The 10,651-nt window shown below is 38.2% G+C and overlaps 1 protein-coding gene across 1 annotated transcript in view; it reads left to right on the plus strand.

Moving 5' to 3' along the window:
- The window catches only part of Hs6st3 (heparan sulfate 6-O-sulfotransferase 3), a 748,118-nt gene that overhangs the window by 499,028 nt on the left and 238,439 nt on the right, over window positions 1-10,651 (plus strand). The window lies entirely within an intron of this gene.

Here is a 10,651-nt window from a genome sequence, read left to right on the forward strand (position 1 = left end):
CCATTGGCGAGGCTGGTAGAGCCATTACCCCAGATGAACAGGATATTGAAATGAAAGAGTGTAGCACATTAAAGGAATGCATGAAGCTGCACATGCTCTGATGTGCAGCCTTCATTACAGGTCCAGGAACTGAGACGTAGTGATAGGATGCTTGGGAACGGCTCTGTCACATGCAGACCTAACCACCCATCAGTTCCTGGAGGTGTGCAAGCACTCTACTCTGGTTCAGTCAATGGTCATGTATTATAGAACATCTGCTGCACCAGGTATCCAGCTGTGTGTGAAATGATGGGAAACATACTTGCCCAGATGAGAGAAGGATAACAGAAATATCAAAGAATAATACAGTGACCATGCATACCTGGGATGGATGCACAGCCTACTGGATGAGTTAGGCGACCATGCCCCTCATCATAGTTGCCTCGTTATAGATCATAGAGTAATGATTTGGCCAAAGTGTCATTGAAAATAAAGAAGAAGGCACTTATGTAGTGATTCTCTGAAGTGGTGATATGTAAGCTTGAATTTTAAAGAGGAATAAATTTCATATATGGAAGGGAAGAGGGCCAGAAACTAAATTTGTACTGGCAAGAAAATTATTGGCAAAGCATCAGAAGTAGCACATAGGAGGACTCAGGATGAAAACTCTTGCTGACAGAAGGCTGGTGGAGCAAGAGGAGCATTAACACATCCTTCCACCCCAGCAGTGTGGGAGGTTCCCCTTTCCCTGTGCACATGCCGGAATGTTCTGCGGCCCAGTTATTACTTGGTTTGTTCACCCTAATCTGCGATGCCTGAGCTATGATGCATGTGCATAGACATCGAGAGAGAAAAATAAATAATAACATTGCACAGTGCAGAAGGGGTGGCACTGCACCGGGAGGGAAGTTCTTACTGAGACGTGCGCAGACCAATTCTACAGCAGTATTAAATGATTGCACAATATAAGTACTGGGAGCATAGGGTAAGCTGCTAGCAGATCCAGGGTTAGGCAATAAATGATGACTATTTCAGACTTCGGGTGTGTAGAACCACTGGAACGGAGGTTCAGGTACTGTGAACTACCTCAGTGCTAATCTGACTCAAGGGCATGCATCACTGTGATCTATCACAAAGAGAATGGAGAGGGGTGCAACATCTTCAGGATCAGGAGACATGGGGTCTAATCCGAGCTGGCCTATCAAACTGCTGTTAGGCAACTACCCTGGCCTTCTTCCTCTACACACAGAGGTCTGTTGGACACAAATTAAACAATGTTCTTCAGGGCTGGAGGGAGAGGAGGGTGGTTAACAGCACTGGCTTCTCTTCCAGAGGACCTGGGTTCGAGTGCAGCACCTTCATGGAGGCTCCCAGCTCCATAGGATCTGATGCTCTGGCCTCCTCAGGGAACAGACATGTATGTGGCACAGATGCAAACGTGTAGGCAAACACCAATACACATAAAATAATACATAAAACATGCTAAGAAAATGCTATGGGCTTCCTATAGGGAAATTAAAATAAGTAATTGTTAGTGTCATCATTGCTTATAGTAGTAAATTATTACTGTGACTTTTCTGATAATTTAACTAAGACTGGGTTACATTTCACCTGTCTACTCTCTGTAGAAAAGGGTGCCACATGAAGTTTGAGCTAAATAAGATTCAATAGCACATTTTTAATGTGCTAAAATATTTTCAAATGCTTTCCAAAGTCATTTGCATATAAACAATTTGTTGGCTAATTATGGATATTATTCAGTTATTAAAATAGTCCCTAAAGGAAATATGCTTGACAGTTTTTAGTAGTTACATGTTGTTATTTTTACTTCTAAAATAATTGATATGTAATATACAAAAGTTTCAATTTAGATGCTTTGACCAATTGTCTCCATTTTGTATACTATCTTTCTCAAATATTCTGAATCAATGAGTCTTTAGTGGATCAGTTTAACCAATTTTCTTACTTATTTTTCTTCTTTTCATATGTATGTCTGTGTGTTGTACATATGTCTATATAAGCATGCTTGCACGTGCATGAACACATGTGTGAGGATGTGCACTCGAGTATATGTCTGCACTTGCATGTGAAGCTGATGTCAGCAACCTTCCTCTGCTGCTCTCCATTTTATTCATTTGTGAGGCACTGTCTCTCAGTCAAACCCAGAGCTCATGGATATGGATACGCTTGTTGGCCAGCTCACTCATGGGATGCCTTTTCTCTGCATTTCAAGGCTGGAATTGCAGACTGGCCGGCACCCTCCCAGAATCTGCTCATGCTCTGGGGCTGTAAATGCTGGTCCTCTTGCTGGACTGGCAAACTCCTTAACCACTGAACAATCCTCCAGCCCCAGTTTAGCCAGTTGTTGAAATACTTCTATTTTTAAGTCTGTGGATTTCCTCTAGTGTTTTGAAGACAGAGGTAGAAGAGACATGCTCTAACACTGATTCTTTACTGTCCAAGAGGCATAATACTTACAAGATACAGAGTGTTTTATACCATCTCCATTCCAAGAACCAAAAGCAAGCATGAGACATTTTATATCATTGTGTGTGTATTTATGTACATGTATATTGTGTGGTTTGTGTGGTAAGTGGTGTGTATGTGGGGGGATGCATGGATGCGTGTGTACAACTTTTCAATGTTTGCTTTTGCAATTATACTTAATTTGATTATCTCATTCACGGATGGAATTATTTTCAGAGTCACAATGACATCTCACCCTGAGTATGTGGCTTGAGAACATGGTGTAGATGACCTTAAGTAGCTGTACTGGGTTCAAATTCCACTCAAGCCAGTGTATCAGCTCTCTGCACCTCACTTAGAGTAGTGCAAATGAGAATCGAGTTGCTTTCCTGGTCCTACTATCCCCTCAATCGCTCCCAGTCTATTCTTAAAAGGTTTTTCATTCCCCTAACATAATTTATTGTTAAACTATGAAAAATTTCTTGAAATGGGCAGCTATTCTGTTTATCCGTTTGCTATTGCTTAGATCTGATCTGACTGTATCCCCCGTGATGAGCCTTCAGTGGAATGATGCAAACAATAGCCTTGTGGCCTAGGGAGGCCCTTTGGGCTATTGGGGCTCTAACCCCTGAGAGCAATAATGCTTGTCTTTTGTGCGAGTCTTGTTCTCAGGAGAATGGGTTGTTACAGTGCCCTTTAGTGTTCACAATAGAGTAATGTGGTCTCTCGGCTTATTTCCTGTCTATGCAGCCAATGACTCTCTCCAAACTGAAGAAAGCTAGCACCCTGCTTTTTGTTCCTTTTAGATCTATGAGGCAAATAATCTTTTACCTTGTGTGCCCATGGGTCAGCTCTTGCGGTTCTTATTTCTTTTCTAGTTCTCTCTTGAAGGTAAGCAGGAGGGGAGGAGGGTTGGTGAGAGCAGGATATTGAAGTTTGCTGTATTTACCTGTCTTAAATGCAGATATTTTCCTGCCTTAAGTCTAAGCCACTTGGCTGCAGTAGCTGACCTGCCTGTCTGAGGAGTTCCTTTGAGGACAGAAGCTGCAGTCTCTGGCATTAGCAACTCATCCTAAAACAGCAGGGATTAAGTAATGGATTGATTGCTAGAGCCTTTCCCTCTTGTCCAGATGCCTCTCGCTTGTCAGGCTGGGGGAAGTTTTGAACAATAAACTTCTATTGAACCAGAAGAGAGTCATGATTGCAGGAAAAAAAATTTTACACAAGCAAATATGGATTAAACTCACACAAATTCATATACAGATTCATGCATACACATTCATAAATCTCCATTTGAACCAGTTGGGTCCAGCTTTCATACTACCTTATAATTACATACTTACACACATGCATCCAGACTTACATATGTATATGAAGCAAAATACCAAGCACCAGTACAGAAATAACTCACTCATTCTGGATGAAAAGATGAGCTCCAATCTTTATTGCATAGAGAAAGAAAAACCTTCTACCCTTTTATTGCTAAATGAATTAAACCCAAGTCTGTAGAAGAGAGCTTTGTTCTCTTTAGTAAGACTAAGCCTGCCTTGCTGTTAAGGAAAGACCTGTTCTGTCCCATGGTCAGGAGAAGCCTGCCTGCTCCTGCTGGTCTCTCTGAAGCTTCTTTTTTCCTCTTTCCCTCTGCATTCTGCACATTGCTCTCTTACTTTTTTAAAGTCGCCTTCTAATTTCTAAGTCATTCCATTCTGCATTCCAATCATGCTCCCCACTCCTGCTCCGATGTAACAATGCTCTTATTCCCAATGCCTTTACTTCTAAGTTCTTCTTGAGTTCAGGTCTGGGCGAAAAGTTCTCTTCAGCTCTGTCTCCTCTCTTTGTACTCAGCACTTACGCATCTTTCAGAATACATGATCACATAGTTAAAAGTTCACCAGAAGTTAACACATACATTCAAATCATAAATTGAATAAGTTTACAACACAGACTGTTTACATGCATACACATTAGGAGTAAGTTTCTGGCTAAACATTTCATTATCTGTCACCAGGTCTACAGGTTCATGGAGAGTTAAAAACCATAACTTTTGTGTCTAAGTTATTTAGTGATGTTTTGTATAAATAAACCTAATCAATATTTTATCTTCTGTCCTTGCACCTATAGGAAATAGTTACCACTTTATGACCTATGATTGATGGTTTTACAAACTCTTGAAATGTGCTCTAAGTTGCAGATGCCTGCTTGCTATCTTAGAAGCAATTAACTCACGACACTTGAAGACTGGCAGAGTTCTCATTGTAGTCTTGATTATCAGAGAGAACTTAATAGCAGTCCCACTAAACACTGACACAACAGTCAAAGAAACTGCAAAATGCAAGAAAATCCTAACCCAAACCATCCAGGAAATCCAGGACACAATGAGAAGACCAAACCTAAGGATAATAGGTATAGAAGAGAGTGAAGACTTCCAACTTAAAGTGCCAGTAAATATCTTCAACAAAATTATAGAAGAAAACTTTCCTAACCTAAAATAAGAGATGCCCATGAACATACAAGAAGCCTATAGAACTCCAAATAGTTTGACCTGAAAAGAAATTCATCCAGTCACATAGTAGTCAAAACACCAAATGCACAAAACAAAGAAAGAATATTAAAACTAGTAAGGGAAAAAGGTCAAGTAACATATCAAGGCAGATCTATCAGAGTTACACCAGACTTCTCACCAGAGGTTATGAAAGCTAGAAGATCCTGGGCAGATCTCGTATAGACCCTAAAAAAAAAAAAAACAAAAACATAAATGACAACCCAGGCTACTATATCCAGCAAAACTCTCTATTACCATAGATGGAGAAACCAAGGAATTCCATAACAAAACCAAATTTACACAAGGTCTTTCCACAAATCCAGTCCTTCAAAAGATAATAAATGGAAAACTCCAACACAAGGAGGGAAACTACACCCTAGAAAAAGCAAGAAAATAATCTTCCAACAAAACAAAAAGAAGATACCCACATGAACAGAATTCCAATTCTAACAACAAAAATAACAGAAAGCAACAATTACTTTTCCTTAATATCTATTAATATCAATGGGCTCAATTCCCCAATAAAAAGACATATACATAAACAGGGCCCAACATTTTATTGCATACAGGAAACCCACCTCAGTGACAAAGACAAACAATACTTCAGAATAAAGGCTGGAAAACAATTTTCCAAGCAAATGGTCCCAAGAAACAAGCTGGAGTAGCCATTCTAATATAAAAGAGCTTAATAATTACTAATCTAGATTTAGGAATTCTTATAGTATCATCATTAAGAATTAAGAAATCATCTATTTGTCTATATAGCATCACTACAAGATAGTACATCATTGTTTTTCTGCAGAAATCTGTTCAAAAGGGTGGACTAATACCTAGTGGCTATTATATATATTTAATATTAATAGTAAATGCATATGAATAGCAGGAATCTTTCCTAAAATGAGATTCTCCTTGACCTTGCCTTAAGGAACAAATCAGTCGTAGATTTTAATCTTGGCAGAACCAAGAAGATCACCTGCTAGGTTTTTTCACTTCTACCTGATGGCTCCCAGTACTTGTGTACTTTTAAAATAACAGCATAAAGCATGGCAATACCATTTATTTAAACAAAGGAAGAAATTAACAGCAATGATAACAAAAACATGAACCAACAAAAGCTGTTATCAGGACAAAAGACATTCATCTAAGTCAATAAATATTAGTGGTGTTATTGTTTGTTTGTTTGCTTGCTTGCTTTCCTAAATGAAATGACTGAAGTTGTCACTTTTTAATCTGCATTTAAAAAATTTGGTGACCTCGACTGGTTGAAGGTTCCCTGATATAAATGACTGAGTGAGAAGGATCTTAGGAGCGTTTTCAATGTCCAAGTGGTGTGACAGGGTTGTATGAATGATGTTACTTTAGTAAGTTCCATGACATGGAGTATTAACTTCCTTGGATAATTATGGGCTACTATCTCATGCTGGAATTGATAATTTTCTCTTCAGTGAGTGATTCATTCACTTGTATTTAGATCATTCCCTATGATCTATCCTAAAAAACTATCTTCCTCCTCCTAGGGGAAAACATTCTTCTAAGGTGCCTCTGAGATGTCCTGTAGATCCTGGAATATGTTGTCTTATATGATTCTTATTCATTAAGAATCTTCACAATCTCTCTCTCTCTCTCTCTCTCTCTCTCTCTCTCTCTCTCCCCCTCTGTGTGTGTGTGTGTGTGTATTTGTAATCATTTGTGAAGAATATTAGCCATCCTATTTTGCATAGCATTTTCTGAAATATTTCCTATCCTGCTATCACTTTCATCTTTCCTAACCCACTCTGAATGAAGTAGCGAAGTCATGCATGTTTGCTACTTTATTCAACACTTTGATTTTTTTTTCTGAAGTGATTGTACCCTCTGGGTGAGTTCTCAGTAGCAAACCCACTTTAAAATATCTTGTGCCTCATGATTCTGACAACACATCAAGAGGAACTGATCTAGGAAAGCAGACTGCTTGCTAATCCCTGATGGCTTTCACACTAATTAATTTTTATCTCAAACTTTAAAAAAAATTACAGGTAATTGTTTCATAAGAGAACTCCTTTTGACCTCTGTCTTCAAATCTTATTCTATATTAAATACTGTGATGTAAATAATTTTGTATCATAGTTTAAATAAATTTGTATAGCTGTGTATATTCTTTAGGGATTTTTTTAAGAGTTTAGACACCTTAGTTATTCTCCTATGCTTGAATACATACCCACCCACACAGTGTTTTGTTTCTTTATTTCAAGCTTCTTTAACATTTGAATACTTTCTTTCTACAATAGTATAAAACTGGAGGTATATGTTTTAACAAGCTCATAGGAAGGGAGAGTAAAATGAATGAATTTTCAGTTTTTATTGGTCATAGGATCAAATATATCTCTGGAATAAAATAAGGTGATATGGTTTATTAGAAATGCTTCATCAAGCATCATTAACAGACACTCTATAGGGGATTGCTTGGTCTATTTTTTTTTCATGTAACTTTTTTGACTAGTTAATTTCAGGAAAAAAATTCCAATATTTGATTATAAAAGTATCAAATGCTAAAGGTACAGCATTCACGCATACTTTTCAGTATCATCACTTCTTTCAACAATTACTGTTTGAGTGGTGCTGAGATGCCCAGAACTGTTAGAAAAGTTTGCCAAAGGCTCTGTCCCCAGAGAGCTGAGGAGAGAATGGGGGAGGACACAAACTCACATAACACCACCTATAGAAGCTACCTGTGCTAGTGTTCCTGAGAGTGACTCAAAAGGAGAGAAATATTTGGACTGAGGAAAAGACAATGGGGTTGGTCAGAGAGCCTAAGCTGAGGAGAGGAGAGAAGCCAAAGAGATGGTTGGATTGCAGGAATGACTGCTGGCACTGAGGTGGAGAAAGGGGAGGAGCCTGTTGGTCAAGCTACAGAGTAGCGTTGGTTACCTCACAACTGAATGCCACCCATGGCACCACACTTCTATGTTCTGTTTTACTACTGGGTTAGTAAAGTTTCTCTCTACCTCCAAGAGCTGCAGCCAGGAGGAACGCAAAGCAATCTGGCATCTTTAGGTTCCAAGTGGTGTTTGTTGCTCAGAGTGTAAAGAGGACACTCTAAATGTCAAATGTCGATGTTGGTCTTTGACAAAGATGCCTGCTGGTCCGCACTCACCATTTTGTAGTTCCATACAATGAGAAGCAAAATTGGAGCATTCAAATCTGAGAATAGCCTGAAGTTTACAGGGAATGAGACACGGGGCTTTGTGACCATGCAAGAAATTAGCAAGAATAAGATATTGATAAAAATCAAACCTATGGGAACTAAACAAATGCCTTTCTAAAAGAGAAATTTTGAAAGAAATAACAACTTAAAAGTATTGATTTTACATATGAAAATAAAATTGGAGAAGAAACATACCTGAGAATTTTGAATTTAGGTATTAGGTTGATAGTGTTCAAAAGCAGGAAGATACACATGTGAATGATGAGATATTATATAATATACATTACATATAAAGTACATAATATGTATATGGTAAGATTATGTAATACATACTACATATAAAATGCAGAATATGTATGGTAAGATATTATGTAATATATACTACATATAAAATACAAAATATGTATATGGTAAGATATAGATGTATATATATATATATACTACATATAAAATACAAAAAATGTATATTAGAAAACATAATATACATATATGTGTGTATGCCTATGAATCATCAGAAGGATATTTCAAACTTAACTTGAGTCATTTAAATAATAATAAGAAAGCATAGAAACCAAATTATATTACTTCCTTTAGCAAATTATCTATCTAAAAATAATGAAAATATGTATATTTATACATAATCTTCTTCCACACATAGAAACCACTTATACAGATCCTTTTGTTTTTGAACTTGGGAAATATAACAGGTTGGCTCATTTTCTAAATATGTACCTTTTTGCATATGTGCATATTCATTCACTCATGAATGCAGAATATTGCCAAATTTTGTAGATAAAAATATATGAAACCCAGTTAAATTTGGACTTTTGAAAAAACAATGGATTTTTTTTTTGTAACTATACCATGAATATTGCTTGGGACTTATTTGTGTCACAAATGTCATTGAGATACACATCTGATTGGACTCTTGTGTTTCATTTGGCAATTTTGTAGGGATGTGTTCAGGGCATCCTGTGTCTCTTGAACCATATCCACCTTCCTCTGACCCATTAGTGTCTACCCTTTTCCTTCTATAGGCTAACCTCCATCAACAGTGTGAGTGAAGAGTAGAGAATCTCCCTCTCCCTTGCTTAAAACTTTTAATTTAATCTTTTTACTTATTCATGTTGCATCCTGCTCACTGCCCCCTCCCGATTACACCCTCCCACAATCCTTCCTCCATCTCCCATCCCTTTCTCCTCTGAGTGGGTCGGGGCCTCTCTGTTTACCCCTCTGCCCTGGCACTTCAAGTCTCTTTGAGGACAGGTGCTTCCTCTCTCACTGAGGCTAAACACAGCAGCCCAGCTAATAGAACATCCCATAGACAGGCAATAGCTTTTGTGAGAGCCCCTGTTTCAATTGTTCAGGGACCTATATAAAGACCAAGCTGAACATCTGCAACATATGTGTTGGGAGGCCTAGGTCCAGTCCATGTATGTTCTTTGGTTGGTGCTTAAAATTTTTAATGGCATATCTTTGTCCTTAGTATAAAATGCTGACCCTTTATTATGGCCTGGAATGACATAGTTTGTAACTTTTGCCTAACCTCACCACACATTGGCTTTTATTCTTCATACTGGCTAAGTTCAGCCCCTTAACTCTTCTCAACTTTCTTTGGCCACTCTGACTAGTACATACTTTAAGAATTTCAGATTTGTTTAAATGAGTTTTTGTGACCTCAGTGGTACTTCCTCAAAGAAGCTGCCATTGATCACCCCAGAATGTCTTCTCACCTCAGATGTCTTGTGTTGAATAATGCTTCATGTGAAAGAGATGTCTTATGTATTATTACAACATGGTCTGTGTCATCTCCCACCCATGCAAATTTAAAGTATGTTGCTAGACATTAGAAATTATAACTAGGGGTAAATCATCCTTGGAAATTACTGAAGGAGTCATTGCCTTCTACAGGTTTTCTATCCCATTGCTCTTATGACCTGACCCAAGTCCCTGTGACTATCCGTAGTTATTGATTTTTATAAACTACCAATCAACCCCTTCACTCTTGCTAAAAGAGACACTTCACATGTGTGAAGGTTGGTTGTTTTATTCACTGCTACTGTGTCTTTCTTTTCTAGAACTATGCTTGACATACATAAAAGTGCAATAAATGGCTACAAACTACATGAATAGTAAGTGGCTTTATTGAAATCACTTAAATGGTACTCATAGGCTAAGTTGAAGTCACAGCAAACAAGAGGTGACTCCTTGTCTCCATAGTCTCACAGAGAAGACCAGTCATGAGCCAGGTGACTTCTTGTCTCCATAGTCTCATAGAGAAGACCAGTCATGAGCCAGGTGACCCCTGGTATCCATAGTCTCACAGAGAAGACCAGTCATGAACCAGGTGACCCCTTGTCTCCATAGTCCTACAGAGAAGACCAGTCATGAACCAGGAGACGTCTTGTCTCTATAGTCTCATAGAGAAGACCAGTCATGAGCCAAGACTTCTTGTCTCCATAGTCTCATAGAGAAGACCA

This window comes from Mastomys coucha, unplaced genomic scaffold (genome assembly GCF_008632895.1).
Source record: "Mastomys coucha isolate ucsf_1 unplaced genomic scaffold, UCSF_Mcou_1 pScaffold9, whole genome shotgun sequence".
Taxonomy (NCBI): Eukaryota; Metazoa; Chordata; class Mammalia; order Rodentia; family Muridae; genus Mastomys; species Mastomys coucha.